This window comes from Ovis aries, chromosome X (assembly GCF_016772045.2).
Source record: "Ovis aries strain OAR_USU_Benz2616 breed Rambouillet chromosome X, ARS-UI_Ramb_v3.0, whole genome shotgun sequence".
Lineage (NCBI taxonomy): Eukaryota > Metazoa > Chordata > Mammalia > Artiodactyla > Bovidae > Ovis > Ovis aries.
In genome coordinates this window covers 113,838,476-113,850,287 of record NC_056080.1, presented here as the reverse complement: position 1 = coordinate 113,850,287, position 11,812 = coordinate 113,838,476, and positions in this window count along the sequence as shown.

The following is an 11,812-nucleotide window of genomic DNA, read 5'->3' as shown; positions in this document are numbered from 1 at the left end:
TCGATTCCTGGGTCGGGAAGATCCCCTGGATAAGGAAATGGCAACCTACTCAAGTATTCTTGCCTGGAGAATACCATGGACTGAGGAGCCTGGCAGGCTATAGTCCATGGGGTCACAAGAGTCGGATACATCTTACCAACACCACAAGCAAAATTAGAAGGCAAAGAATATTTACAATATATGACAAAGTTTAAGAATCTTTGGTGGAGAAGGAAATGGCAACCCACTCCAGTGTTTTTGCCTGGGAAATCCCACGGACAGAGGAGCCTGGCAGGCTACAGTCCATGAGGTCACAAGAGTCAGACGCGACTGAGCAATGAGCACAAGAATCTTTGGTGTATAAAGAATTCTTACAAATCCACATGAAAAACACAAATACTTAGTTAGAAAACCAGGCAAAGGACATGAAGTGGCAATTTGCAAAACAAGAAATACCAGTGACCTATAAACTAGGAAAAATATTTAATATTGCTGAAGAAATGCAAATTCAAATTCAAATCCTGGTATATCAACACAATATTTTACCCATATAAATGTTTACATTTTATTTTAATAATGTTTATTTCAATAATACACTGCTGGTAAGAGTTAAGGGAAGCATGTTTTAAAAATCTGCCTGATTGAAGGATAATTAGCTACAATTAATGTCCATTTAAATTGTGTAATTTATTGAGTTTCAGTATGTTTCCTGACCCTGAAAGTGGCTCAGTCATGTCCGACTCTTTGCAACCCCATGGACTGTACAGTCTGTGGAATTCTCTAGGCCAAAATCCTGGAGTGGGTAGCCCTTCTCTTCTCCAGGGGATCTTTCCAACCCAGGGATCAAATCCAGGTCTCCCGCATTGCAGGTGGTCTCTTTGCCAGCTCAGCCACTAGGGAATCCCAAGAATACTGGAGTGGGTAGCCTATTTCTTCTCCAGCGAATCTTCCTGACTCAGGAATTGAACTGGACTCTCCTGCATTGCAGGTGGATTCTTTACCAAATGAGCTATCAGGGAAGCCCTCTCAGTATACATACCTTCCCATAAAACCAGTGCCACAATCAAGATACAAAACATATCCATTGCCCCCCAAATTTTTCTTTTTATAGTCCATCTCTTCCCATACCTCTCTCCCCTGCTTTATGTCACTATAGTTTTGTTTGTATTTTCTGGAATTTCATATAATTATACAGTATATAGTATTTTAGTCTGATTTCTCTCAGTCAGAATAAATGTTTTTGAAGTTCATCAACATTGTTACCTGTATTGGAATTTATTCCTTTGCATTGCTGAGTGGTATTCCATTGTAATAAATATACCATTAAAAAATTATTCACCTGGTGATAGTTATTTGGGTTGTTTCCAGTTTGCAGTTGACTGTGTTATTGTGAATAAAGCTTATCTGAACATTCTGGTGGGAGCCTAAACTAGTAAAATCTTTTAATAGGTCAATATTGTTCTGTATGTCAAAATATTAAAAATATACCTACCAAAATTACATGATGTACAAGATTTGCTTCTAAATAATCTCCATTGGCAGGAAGAAATAAGAAAAAATATTAGTCATCACTTGATAATTATTGAAAAGGGGAGATGGGTACATGGGGTTTGTTAAACTATTTAACTTTTACACATGTCCCAGTCATAAAATTTTAACATGCATACCTCTTGTCGTAAAGTCACATATGCACAAAGAATGTTCATAAGAGATTATATTTATTTAATTGAAAAAGCTGAACAATCTATACACCTAACAAAAGAGTGGGTAAATAAATTATGGCACATTCACTGAACAGAATACTATGAAGTCTTTAAAAATAATGTTTTAAAAAATATTTAATGACATTGAAAAATATAATATACATTTTATATAAAAATATAGGTTACAGACCAATTGTATATAGCATGATTCCATTTTGTTTAAAATAAAATATATTGTAAAATACAAAGGCTGAAATGTTAGCAGTGGTAGGCTATGTGGTAGGATTATGAATTTTTTTATGATCTTTACAGTTTCCTGTATTTAAAAAATTTCTACAATGAGATGTGATACTTTCATAAAGTTTTTAATGGAAGAAAAATAGTATTTCATTTTTCTCTGGTATTTTGCATTCCTTCCAGTTCTTTTTTTTTTTTCCTTCCAGTTCTTTCTCCCTTCATTGTCTTATTTTTAACCCTACAAGATCAATGGTGGTGGTTTAGTTGCTAAGTTGTGTCCGACTCTTGCAATCCCATGGTCTGTATCCTGCCAGGCTCCTCTGTCCATGGGATTCTCCAGGCAAGAATACTGGAGTGGGTTGCTATTTCCTTCTCCAGGGGATCTTCCCAACCCAGGAATCGAACCTGGGGCTCCTGCATTGCAGGTGGATTCTTTACCCACTGAGCTATGAGGGAAGCCCAGAAGATTGATAGAACAGCTTTTTTTAATACTCCCACAGGCTTGAAGTAGTACATTCTCAGAACTAGATGGAACCTTAGAGACTAAGACTGATCCCGTTTTTTTTTTTTTTTTTTTTTAATGAAGAAACTGAAGGTTAAAGAAGGGAAGTGGCTTGTTTAAGGCCAGCCATACAGAAAGTGGGTATCAGAACCAGGACTAGAAATCAAGCCTCCTGAGGCCAACTCTAGGGACTTTTCTCTGCCTCCTCGAGGAAAGGATCCCAGTTAAACCCAGCTACTGGCAGAGAAGGACTAGGCATTCTTTAACAGGAGGCTCTAAACAGGAGACACCTGCTCTGACTTCTAACCCTGGCCCTAATGCTGGCCGCAGACTGAACCCTCCCCCATTATTCCAGTCCTCAATGGACCTCCCAACTCCACACACTGACCAATCCCCATAGCCCTTGCCAGAGGCTAAATTAGGATCTGTTCTGCAGGTGGAGATTTCTGTCCACTCCCACTTCCCAGTATACAGATCCGTCTGATGGAAAGGTGGACAGGGGCAGAATAGGGGTGAATCCATAGAACATCCTCCCTTCAAGGGTCAAGGGCAGCACTTTCCAAACAGGCAGTCAGGCAGGCACCTTTTCACTAGAAAGACAAGGGCAAGTCCAGGTCTCCAACGGAGGATACTCAGAGCCAGCGTTCTAACCGGGGGCAAGTCTGGCTTCTCTTGAGACATCTCTCCTATCAGCCCGCGTGGTTCTTTGGGGTCCTCAGCCTGCTGGATCAGTAGGGCCAGGCCCGGAGGCCCTCCTGGGGTCCCCGAGTTAGCTGAGGGAAGGGAATGGCCTAGTGTAGGGTGGTTCTTGAAAGGCCTTTGCGAAACAGGGGCGGGGCGCCAGGCGCGGGGAGTGTTGAGAGCTGCTGGAGGAGAGCCAGAAAAGATCGAGGGAAAAGATGCCACCCGTGACGCCCAGTTAAAGGAGTTGGAGCGACAGGAAGGAATGGACCATCCTCTCTTCACCTTCATTCCTGGAAGCCCTGTCAGAACTCCATGCTGGGAACCCCAGCGGAGAGGACGGGGACTCCCTCAGGATTAAGGGGGTCCCCAAAGCTGAAAAGGAATTTCTCTTCCTGTGAGATAATTGGACTTGTCCTGTCTCCCTCGGCGCCTCAGTTCCCCCTTTCTGTAAGATGGAGCAGCAGTAGCCTTCCTGGCCGCATCTCCTTGGGGAGAGAAGTGAGAATGCATGAGAATCAGGTACAACATTGTTGAAACATCTCTGGTTTCAGGCTCAGCACGGAGGGAGAGAGGCGTCACACTAAGAGAGTTACAGCCCACTTTGGTGCTTTTACTGACAGGTACTGCAAGGCTGGGCATTTAGCTCTGGCCTTTTCCAAGACTAGGACATTCCTCACCACCTTCACTCTTAAATTTCCAGGGTTGTTTTGGGAGAAAAGGAGGGGCTCAAAACTTGCCTCTCCACCCTCCCTTGCCCAGTAAGGGGAACTTGCTCAAAGATGAAAGTGATCCCTCAGTGCTCAGCATCTTTCCAAGTGGAAAGAATTCCTTTGGTGGCATGAGGTGACCCTGTCTCTAAGTCTGTGGAACATTGTCCCAACCTTCCTTGCTTGGAGTTCCTGAGATCTGGAAAATGAGCTGTCTCTTTCTAGCTGTAATATTGTGTGTGTGTTGGGACAGTTTGGGGGGGAGGAGGGGGAGAGGGGCAGGCAAAGTAGATAAAGGGGAGGGAAATGGGAAGTGATGTTGCAGGTATTAACCTGCCCAATAGATTTTGTTTCCCCTCCCACAAATGTTTAGGGAAAAAAAGACCCTCAAAGCCAGAGAGTAGCTTCAGCGTGAATTTTCTGTGTTTAAGGCTTTTCAGACCCAGGTAGCCCTCTGTCCACCTGAGTAAATGAAAGATAAGAGTGAAAAAATAAAAAGAGGTCAAGGTAAACATGTGACTCTCCTTTTTACCTCATGATCTTTGTAGAAAGGATGCCAGTGGCAGCAAAGCTAGAAGCCTAAATGACAACGTGGAGGAAGCAAAGACCAAGGAAGAAAAAGGAAGCTGACCACGTGTCTTTCTTGAAAGACTTTCCTTTATTTCTCTGTAGCCAAAACTGTGAGCTCAAGGGACTTACAGTGTGGGCAAGGAAACAGATGATAAGAAACAACTAGAGAACTAGGCATGACAGCAGAGCATCAAGATTTAGCAAAAGTTAAAAAAAAAATCAGACTGGATGAAAAAGCTGAAAGATGGTCACAATCAGGGGAGACTTCTGGGAAGAAGTGAATATTGAACCTTGACTTGGAGAATTCAGGTATGGAAAGAGGTAGAGACTACAGGAACAGGAGGAATCTGAATCCGTGTATAGTGGGAGATTGAGGAAAGAAAGTATTTCCCTTTTGAGAACACCGAAGCTCCAGGAGATGGTGGGGGAGGCTCTCCCAATTTCCTCAATACCTGGAACACAAACACTGCTCAGGCTTCTGCCCCCTCTTCCTTCCATGCTTGCAGGGCTAAGGGGTAATTCATAAGGTAAGGATATTGATCCCATAGACAAAAATCAGTGCAATTATTTTACAATCCTACTGTGAATGTGCAGGTCACTGTGTGGGTGTGCATGCTTGTGTGCATACATGCACATGTGTGTGTGCTACTCTACGAGGACACACACATGTCTTGTATTCTGTAAAGCTGAAGCAGAGCAGGTGGCAGTCTGTCTGGCACTCTGAGGCAGGCTGCACAGCATAGCGAGCAGGGCACAGGACTTGGATTAGAATCTCAGCTCTGCCGTTGTCCATCTGGGGGAACTGGTTAAGTCTCTTCACCTCTCTGAGTCTCATGGCCTCACCTGTAAAATCAGGATAACAGTACCTGCCCCATAACGGGAGGGTGAATTGAGATCAACCATAAAGCACATGGCTCATGTGCAAGTTGCTCAGTCGTGTCCAACTCTTTGCCACCCCATAGACTATACAATCCATGGAATTCTCCAGGCCAGAATACTGGAATGGGTAGCCTTTCCCTTCTCCCAGGGATCTTCCCGACCCAGGGATCAAACCCAGGTCTCCCTCATTGCCGGCGGATTCTTTACCAGCTGAGCCATAAGGGAAGCCCGATTCATAACCTGGCTCATAACAAGTGCTCAAGCATGGACAACTTTCTATATTAGTTACCTGCTCCCCCAGCCTGCATCACCCCCGGGAACCTGCTCTGCAAGCCTAAATCCCCACTACTTCCCACCCACCAAGCCCCAGCTCCTTTGTTGAAAGAGCTGTTCAAGGCAGCGCTAGGCACTGTTTGAGTGGGATGGGGGATACAAACATGAAGCAGGCAAAATCTTGATAGCTGTGGAAACTAGGTGATGGGGGTTCACTGTACAGTTCAGTCCTTTGAAACCCAAACAAAGTATAAAATGAAGCAGAAGCAGTCCTTGTCCACATGAAGGTTACATCCATCCCATATTTACAGCAAGCCAGCAACTCACTTGTACACCTGCCCGGCAGAATGTGCAAGGAGGCCCTCGAAGAGAGACTGAGTGCTGGGCTTCACCTGAGACACCTTTCAGAGGTGAGCAGCTTTCTGGAGCTGGGGTGCAGGGGGATGGGGGTTGGAGGGACAGTTGGGCTCATCCTTGGAACAAGAAAATTTGATTTGCAGAGAACAGGGTGGAAGGGTGGCGCTGGTTACAGGGGTCCAGACTCAGAGAACAGTTGCCAACAGCATGGACTCTGGCACAGATCTGACTAGTGTGCTCTGAGAACTGCAGTCCGGTTGGGTGTGGCTAGAGGGACAACACATTAACCCCTTAGCGCTCAATAAACAGTTGTGGAGAAGGCTTAATTGATCAGGTTAATCTGCTTTTGGCTAGTGAAGTGCCCAGCCTGGAGGGGGCCTATTTCAGGGCTTCGGCTGGGAGGTGTGGATGAAGGAGCATGGAGCTTGAGGGATAATGTGGTTGCTTGGGTGTGGGAGGTACTCCAGGTGTAGAACTGGAGAGGATAGGGCCTGTTGGAGTTGGGTGGGTCTGCTCGAGGCCCAGAGTTCAAGGTAGAATTTACAAGAAGGCTAAACAGAGCATCATGGACAATGAAGGGTAAAATATGTCTCCTGCCCAGGCCCCCTCAGCCTGTTGCAGGCCCAGAAATCCCCTGTGCCATCTGTCTGCATTCTTTTCTAGGCACCTTGAGGCTTTGTTTTCCAAATTAAAGAGGTTCCTACAGAAACTCCAAGACCTGGGGAGGGAGTGGCATGTTAAACCACTACTAGCGTAACTCCTTACCTGTGCAGAGAGACAGCATGTTCTAAAGCAGTACTTCCCAACCTTTCAAATTGAGAGCAAGACTCTCCTGGAACAGGAAGGGACAAAGGGAGATGGGGTATCAGTGGAGCTGGCAGGTGAAGAGGGAGACTATTTGGCTGAGGATAGACTTCCTTGGCAGGTGACAAGGAAGACAGCAGGCTTCAAAAGGAGAGGCTGGGACAAGAAGCAAAGGCCACCAACTTTGACTGGGTCATAGTTATTTCTCCTAAAGATCTTGTGGTCCCCCTCCACCCCTTTTCTCCTCACCCTGGCCCCTGTCAGTACTGTGGTCCCCACCTGTCTTGACACACAACAGGAAGAAGGCAACCAAGAACAGCCTAGAATACTCTCTACAGGATGGGTCTGGTTGGCTGGGGAAGGATGCCCAGGACACTACGAGGCTGGTCTCCACCTGGAAAGGCCAGCATAACTCAAGTCTCTTAGTCAGGTGCCAGGACAGAAGGCCCTAGAATCCAGCAACCATGGAACAGGGCAGTGATCATTAAGGAGTGACGCTAATCCCAAGTTAAAGAGATAGCCTTAAGAAGTTATAATTACTTAACCAACAGCATGCCTTTGCCAGCTGTATCTGGGAGGTTCTGGGGACACCAGGGGTCCAAGCTCACCTTTCATGGCTATTATCTAGCAACCATAAGTCATTTCTTTTTCATCTTCACTGCTACCACTTTTGGAGTGTATACCATGTGCTAGGTACTTTATTGTTAACGGTAATAGCTAACAGGCTTTGAGCACTTCATGGTGTGGCAGGCTCAGAACTTGTATTATCTCAGTTCATCCCCACAAGAGTCCTGTGATACAGATACTGTACTGGTCCCCATTTTACAGAATGGAACACGGAAGTTCAGAGAGGTTTAGCAACTTGACTCATTGAAGGCCACACGGTTAACAACTGGGAGAGGCAGGATTCAAACTCAGGTCTCATGGGCTCCAAAACCACATAGTGTGTGCTTTAGCAGCCCGCTCCACAGTCCCCAGCATGCTTTGCTTCTGACTGGTGATGCCTTCTCCCAATTAGTAGATTAGTCATGTGTTGACACTTGTAGTCTCGGTCTAATGGCTTGTTTATTTAACTGATGGATGCTGCTCCCCATTTGAGGCCATTAGCATTTAAACAAAACAAAACTCTTGAGCCTGGCAAAGTGACACTGTGTTTACTGTTTTTCTCCCAGTGTTAATTGTGGGTATTTTCCAAATATGTATTTTGGTGTGCTAACGGTCCCTAAAGAGAACTTTGGAACAGTGTAGCAGTCTCCTCATGTATAGCTCCAGCCCCACTTTCCTTAATCTCCTTGGAGAGGGGGACAAATGGTCCAGGGGGCCAGTCTTGACTAGGATAGGGAAGAGAGATGGTGACTGTTCCATTATCAAGAGTTAGGGGGCAGAGAGACTGGGTTGGGCTAGCAACTCTGTCCTTGGGGGCTAAGCCTTGGAGCAGCCCCCCTCCACAGCTGGGTAGGGAATTTCGTATTTCTTTCCAGGACAATAAGAACATTTGTGCCAAGGCAGAGGAGGAGGCCGGGCGCTCCGAGGCATCTCTGTCCGACTCTCTTGACACTGTCCAATTGTTACTGTTTGAGTTTCTGCTTGGATCCCTGACCATGTCCATTTAGAGCGGGCTGGCTTGGGTAAAGACAGTGTAGGGCTGAGGAAGGACAGAGAGGACCTGTTGGACTGTGGGCGGGGGTGTGAGGTGGGCAAGGAACTGGACTAACGCTAAAGTGACCACACTACAAATAAGCTACAGCCAAGTACATGGTGAATCTTGCATCCTTAAATGAGAGGAAGGAGCACTTCCACTGTCCCTCCTTCCCTGGGGTTGACTGCTGTTGATTGGGTCCGGTTTGTTTGTAGCTTCCTTCCTCTGACACAGTGGGGTTCTGTTTGACCTTGGGGTAAATGGATGAAGAGCTATAGGTTTGATCCTTATATAGGACAGTTAGCTTCACACTGAGAAAAAAAAAACTGGCTACCTCCCTCCTCCCAATTCCATCTGCAAACAGATGGGAGTTAAACTGGGAATTTTATGGTTCTCAGCAAACCCATTCTCAGTCTTGGAAAGGCGCATCACCCAATGTGTTCTGATAACAAGTGTAGCGGTGTCTGGTCCTAGGAAGTCAGCCTGGGACTGGGAATGAACTAAGGCCGCTCCTTATTTTCTTCCTTACTTAGGCATCCAGCTCTGGAACTGGGAGTTCTCAGGACTAGGAGGAGGTAGGCATCTGCCTCCTGCATAATTAACTACACCAGTCTCAAAAAACGTTGATGGCCCATCTCTCTGGGCATCATGCTGTGCCTGGCACGAGCTAGTAATCCGTACCCGGTCCTGTCCCTCCCGAGTTTACAACCTTAAGTCACACGATAATGACAGATCCCAAATGCGGGCAGTTAACAAATACATCCACTTGTCTGTTGATCACAAGAGATCCATTGAGGGAGCCACAGAGATAAACAGGGCCCCCTTCAAAGAGCTTTCAGTCTAGTGGGTAAATAGGTAAGACTGAGTGGGGAGTGGGGTGGGGGGAGAGGTTCAGGCGAGGAAACGCCTTCAACGTGGGCATCGCAGGATAGAATTTTTTTTTAAGTGCCCATTGGCCTGTGGTTGGGTTTTCTCTTGAGCCGCGTCTCCCGTCCCGACTGAGGTTTAATTCCAGTGCTCCAGCGAGTGGGGTGGATACAAAAGGCTAGAGGCAACATCGCTCTACGCCGCGAGGTGGGCAGCCCGGGACTGGGAGGCGGGGGCCGAGGCGATCGTCGTGGGCTCGCCCTTTCTCCTTGGGTGGCCGGGGTGTGTCACTGGCCCTTGCCTCTCTGAGCCTCACAGTCCCCTGCTAAGGTCCCTCAGCGTATTTTCGGGACAGTTCCCCTCCACTTTATCCCGCTCGCCGCCGAGTCCCCGCTGTGCGCGTTGAAGGGACAGGTTTGAGGCGGGAGCCGGGAGGAAGCTCTGGGTAAAATCATCCCGGTCGGTCAGGTCGCAGCGTGTCCCTGCGACGCACTGGCCAGGCCCCGGTTGCGGGAGACACCGCGGCCCACCGGGTCCTTCAAACACTTCCGACGGGCGCCTGCGTCCCGGGCGGCGGCCGGGGGCCGGGCTGGGTGGGTGGGGGAGCGACCTGGCCTGGGTTCGCGCTCCGGAGAGGTGTGCCCGCCCGCGAGGTGCCCGTGGCTGCGGGGCGCCGAGGCTCCCCCGAGGGCAGGCTGCGCGCCTCTCGGGTCTGGCCACCGCAGGGCCGCCCGGGCGAAGTGGGGCGGAGGGAGTGCGTGTGTGTGCGGGGGGGAACTGCGCTGGAGCGCAAGCCTCCGGGCCGGGAAGGGTGGGTCAGGGAGCCGCGGCGGCGGCGGCGGCGGGAGGAGCGAGCCGGGAACCCGGGAGGTCGGCCGGGCTGGCGGGCCCGGAGCCGCGGGGGGGAGGGCGGAGCGCCGAGGGCGGAGATGGGGCCGCGGGAGGGAGGGGGCCGGCGGGGCGCGGCCAGGGGGCGGGACGCCGGGACCCGGGGAAGATAAGAGCGTGCTCGCGGGGAGCGAGGGCGGGAGTGAGGGAGGGGCGGGGGACTTAGAGACCAAAGAGGAGACAAAAGGACGGGGTGGGTGGGAGGGGCGTGGACAAGCGGGGGTAGGGGAGGGGCGCCGGGGGACGCCTCGGAGGGAGGGGTATGTGTGTACGGGTGCGGGGGGGGGGGTCTGGGGAGGGAGGGACTTAGCGAGGGACGTGAAGGGACAACATAAGAAGGGAGCGCGGGGTACGGAGAAAGGCGGGGTGGGCCTGGAGTGCTCCACCACGCTGGCCACGAAGGGGAGGGGAAGCCGCGAAGGGGAGGCCGCTGGGAGGAAGGGCCACACACAGGGAGGGGGATCCTGAGGAAGGACAGTCCGCGAGGAAGGCGGGCCGGGGCTTCGGCGGGCTTGGGAGGGGAAGGGTGAGCAGACGCGGGGAGAGAGTGCTGCAAGAACCCGAGGGTGGAGGCGGATGGGCGTGTGTGGAGCGCTGAGGGCAGCGATTTAACGCTGCCGATCGGGATGACCTAAAGACCACGGTGGGGGCCGCACAGACGGGACGGGACTACTGAGGCTGGACGAAAACTGCCCAGGGGAAAGTGGGACCTACGAGGGCTGCAGAAGGGTGGCGGGGGCGGTCTCGGGCTCGGCAGGAAGGCGCCACCACCGCCCTCTGCCCGTCCCCAGCGTGCCCCGCCCCGTCCGGGGGCCCTAAGGGCAGGGGCCTGGGCCGTGGGGGAGCCGAGCCAGGGCGGTACCATTCGGAACAGAGAGGGGGGCTGGGAGGGAAGGGAGGAGCCAGGGGTCAGAACCCTGTTGGGGGCGGGGGGGGCCACACCCTGGGAAAAAGGCTTGGGCACATCCAGAATGGACCAATCAGCGAGCAAGGCCAGGGTGGCGTCAAGGGGCAGCTCTGGCCAATGGGAAGGGAGAACACTTCGGAGGTTCGGAGGAAGAAAAGAAAAAAAAAGCCCCACGGAACAACAATCGAATCCGTTTGGGGGCTTGGAAGGCAGGGAGTGGGAGTCGTTTATAGCACGTTCCAGCGCCTGCCCTCCCCTTGGAAGGATAGGGTCGTTTGCATCACTCGTGGGCCGCGGGGAACACACGGCGCTGAGGAGGGTCCCGAGAAAGTAGAAAGGGATTGGCCGTTTACTGGGGGCACTTGATTGGGTGCTTCGATTTTGGGGGGGTGGGTGGGACAGAAGTGGGAGCTTTGTGCTCAAAAGAGTGCAAGAGAAGCTTAAGGTCTCTTAAAGAGAGGCAGGAATTGGCAGGGGTCCCCCATTCCTCCATACGGGCAGTGTCAGCCAGCAAGTGGATCGCAGATAATTTCAAACCAGTGGATAATTTAAAAATACCCCTTGAGCTCTGAACACGATCAACATACTCAGTTCCCTTCCTAGCACCGGGCAGGTTCTTGAGAGGATGAGCAGTGTTAGCCCGGGTCCACAGCTGCCACTGGGAATTTGAGACGTGGCGTGGCTTTTGGCTTCAGAGTTAAGTCTAGGGTCCCAGTGCTTACTCGGTCACTAACTGAAATCTTAAACCTAAAAAATAAAGGCATTGTGACTAGTTACCATTGAGGTAGAAACTGATTTGGGGAGTGATGGGCTCAG